This window comes from Triticum urartu, chromosome 5A (assembly GCF_056163025.1).
Source record: "Triticum urartu cultivar PI428250 chromosome 5A, HENAU_Tu73, whole genome shotgun sequence".
Lineage (NCBI taxonomy): Eukaryota > Viridiplantae > Streptophyta > Magnoliopsida > Poales > Poaceae > Triticum > Triticum urartu.
In genome coordinates this window covers 478,573,471-478,576,887 of record NC_141877.1, presented here as the reverse complement: position 1 = coordinate 478,576,887, position 3,417 = coordinate 478,573,471, and the positions used below count along the sequence as shown (strand labels likewise).

General features: G+C 47.6%; 1 pseudogene; it reads right to left on the bottom strand.

Annotated features, from left to right (window-relative positions):
• Nucleotides 1-1,625: 1,625 nt before the first annotated feature.
• On the bottom strand, nt 1,626-2,607 carry LOC125526463 (uncharacterized; annotated as a pseudogene).
• Between the last annotated feature and the right edge of the window lie 810 nt (nt 2,608-3,417).

Genomic DNA, 3,417 nt, shown 5'->3' with positions numbered 1-3,417 from the left:
CGGTGCTTGTCCGGCTATGGAGGTATAATTAGTACCTAATCTAAATGGTTGCCGGTGTCCGTTCCCCATATCCGGCCATGAGCCCCAAGAACTGAAGCTTCATCGTCTCCGGTTCTGGCTCGATGCTCTCCAGCTCCGTCTCCGTGACCCGGGAAGTGAAGTTGTCCTCCTCCATGTCGCCGCCAAGCGACTAATCGACCGGCTGATGCTGAGCCCACCAAGCTTGGCATCGACGGGAGGGGAGGAGTTGTGGCCTTGCTGGGACACGAGCGGCGGCGACCTACCATGTATTACTCTTTCTCGCTGCCGGCGGAGCCCACCGGCGTGCCGGTTTCGTGGTTGTCGCGGCGGGGCGCTGACTCGGTGATGTCCTCCTCCTTGTCGTCGGTCTCGCCGAACACCGCCTTGCCCGCATCGTCGCTCTCCTTGTAGGCAGTCGTCACCTCCGCCATTCGCTGGCGTTAGTGCCACCAGCAGGCGAGGCGGATCTCGCGGGCGGAGCGGTAGGACTCGAGCAGCGGGTCCTGCTCCGCCAAGTCCGCGTCCAGCGCGACAACCCTACCGGTGGCAAGCTACAATCCGCCTGCATGTGCTTCTGCAAGATGTCGTTGTTGTAGGTGGCATCAGCTTACGCCTTCCGAACTGGTCCTCCCGCACCATGTCCATGTAATAGGCGCAGGCCTCGCCGATAGTCATGGTGCAATGCACCGACGAGGATGATGCGGAGGAGGAGGGTGGCACTGTTTTATCGTCGGCAGCGTCCTCCATTGGGACGTCGTCGTCCTTCGACTGTCTGCCGGCAGGCCAGCCAGCCGGCAGCAATGGCGGCCATCTCTTTCTTTTGATCCGATATGAGTCCGTCCCAAAGAGCTTTGGCGGGGGATTGATCCATGGTGAGAGTGGTGCAAAGAGGGATCGGAGGTGGATGATTGTGGCTATGGCCGGGGCAGTGGTTTATATAGCAATGGTGGGCGACAGAGGGACAGACATGTGGCGTCGGAGTAGACGCCTAGGTAACCGTGTGCCATCAATGTGGGCAGCAGACGGACGAACGGGCGTCCGTTGTGTTCTTTGAACGCGCGACAGTCGCCTACACCGGGAAACGAAGCGAGCGGCGCTCTCGGCCGGCGCGCCGTTTTAATGCCAGCGCCAGTGAGCGGTCGCGTCCGCTCTGGCCGGGCATGAATGTGGGCGCTAACGCTTTGGAGCGATGCCGACCGAAAACGTGCGGAAGGAGGTGGGGATTTTGGTGGGACAGGGCGGCCAGAAGAGGGCTTGGGATCGGCCCAGACTCCCGCAAAGCCCTACCACGTTTGTCTCCAGTTTACAGAAGAAATTGCGTTCTGACCGCGCCATTACTGATATAGGTCTTTATTGGATGGCTTCCGCTGTCCAAACAGCACAATCCAAACGCATGCAGGAGATTTGTGGATCGGGATTGGAAATGCCCTTAATGTGTTGACCCGCTCATCACGGGCGGAAGTACGATCATAGTACAAACCTTAGACAGAAAAGCTACTAGGCAACGTCGACCAAGTCATCTTCACCAAGACCAACCCAAAATCGGTCTTTATCTCTCGGGATTTATGCCCATTGGTCTTTGCCTCGAAGGTACAATGGCGTAGGGATTTAGAATCAGATGACGGTGCCATCGAAAAGCCGGATCTCCACAGCAAACCCACTGGTAAAACATTTGATAGACATATCAATACCGCATGGCATCGGCCGTCCACATTTGGCATCTCTGACACCTAAGGCAGCACAATTGACATAACTCTATCACGTATTTATAGTCTAATCCGGGCAACATATTAACATAGACAACTAATTAACCTAGCCTCAACATATACATAATTTCCTAACCCTGAAAACAAAGACACATAGTTTTCTTAAAAGGAAAGATTCATCAGCATGTGGACCAAATATTTAGTACAATAGTTTGATTACACTCTAATCATTGTCACAAGTCCATGACTCCACATTGCCTAAGTGTGTCGTTAATCCCATTGTCCGCTCATCACAGACACAAGTACGGTCCGACAAACCTTAGCCAGGAAAGCTATTAGGCAGTGTCGACCAAGTCACCTTCACTGAGATAACTGCAAAATCAGTCTTTAGCTCTCGAGCATTATGCCCATTGGTCTTCGCCTTGAACGTACAACAAAGTCTTGACTTGGAACTGGACGACGGGGCGTGTACCTTGAATTTCAAACGTATGAAAGACCTCTTCATTACCGCAACCACATACCTCTTCAAGCCATAAGACTCGGTAACGACGCCATCGAACAACCGAATCTCTTTATAGAACCTGCTGGTAAAACATCTGAGAGACATGTTGAAACTACCATGCAATTCTGATATAAGAACCTCTACAGTCGCCTCGACCGCGTTGTGAAGACATGCTAAAGTCATGTCGACCGCACCACCACAGTCGCCACGGATGTTAATTGTGAACGGCCGATTCCATGTTCTCGTGATGCAAAATTCTATTGCGCCGTCGATCAGTTGTAGGTCATCTCTTTCATGTCTACCTCTTTTGATCCTCATGTCATACTCAATTATTGTATAGTTCGCCAACTCTATCCCTCACCTAGGGCCACTAGCCATGCAAATGAGAGAACCCTACAGAATTGGTATTGTAATTAGTAGCTCTTCCTATTAAAGTAAGAAATATCTAAAGCTAAATATTTCCATTATGATGCTTCACTTGTAAAAAACCATTTACTTAAACCTTACAACTGATAACCAAGATCTTTAAACAAAATGGATACATAGTGCATAATGGCGTGACTCACATAAAATGGCCCAACATTTGGTTTTGTTTCAAATTCAAATTATTTATTTACCAAAGCCTATGTGAAAATAGAAATAATTAAGCGAGTGTTCTAGGTTGGGATCATTAATGTTATGTATTTGTATATGCCCATAAAAAGAGGGAAATCAATTTTGGTGAAGCAAACAAGAATCCAAAACAATTCAACTCGATTTGGTCTGGGATACATCATACTCCATTCATTTCATAATTTAAATTTGTCTTCACAGTAAATCGCAATTTCATAATAATATAGCACTAGCTTGTACAATCCAATGCATTGTACTATTATTCTTCTACCCATACACAAACTGATCACATGGGGAAGTATTTTTCCGTTGGTAAGACAAAATATTACATTGGCCCAATACCAAAATTGATAATTGTGGAACAACAACAACAAATACTTATTTCTAGTTATTGAAATTTCAAGAGTGAAAACTGTGCTTTATGTTTACCACTCCCTCCGTTTTTAAATATAAGGTTTTTTTAGAGATTTCAATACGGAGTACACATGAATGTATATAGACGTATTTTAGAGTGTAGATTCACTCATTTTGCTCCATATGTAGTTCATATTAGAATCTCTAAAAAGGCTTATATTT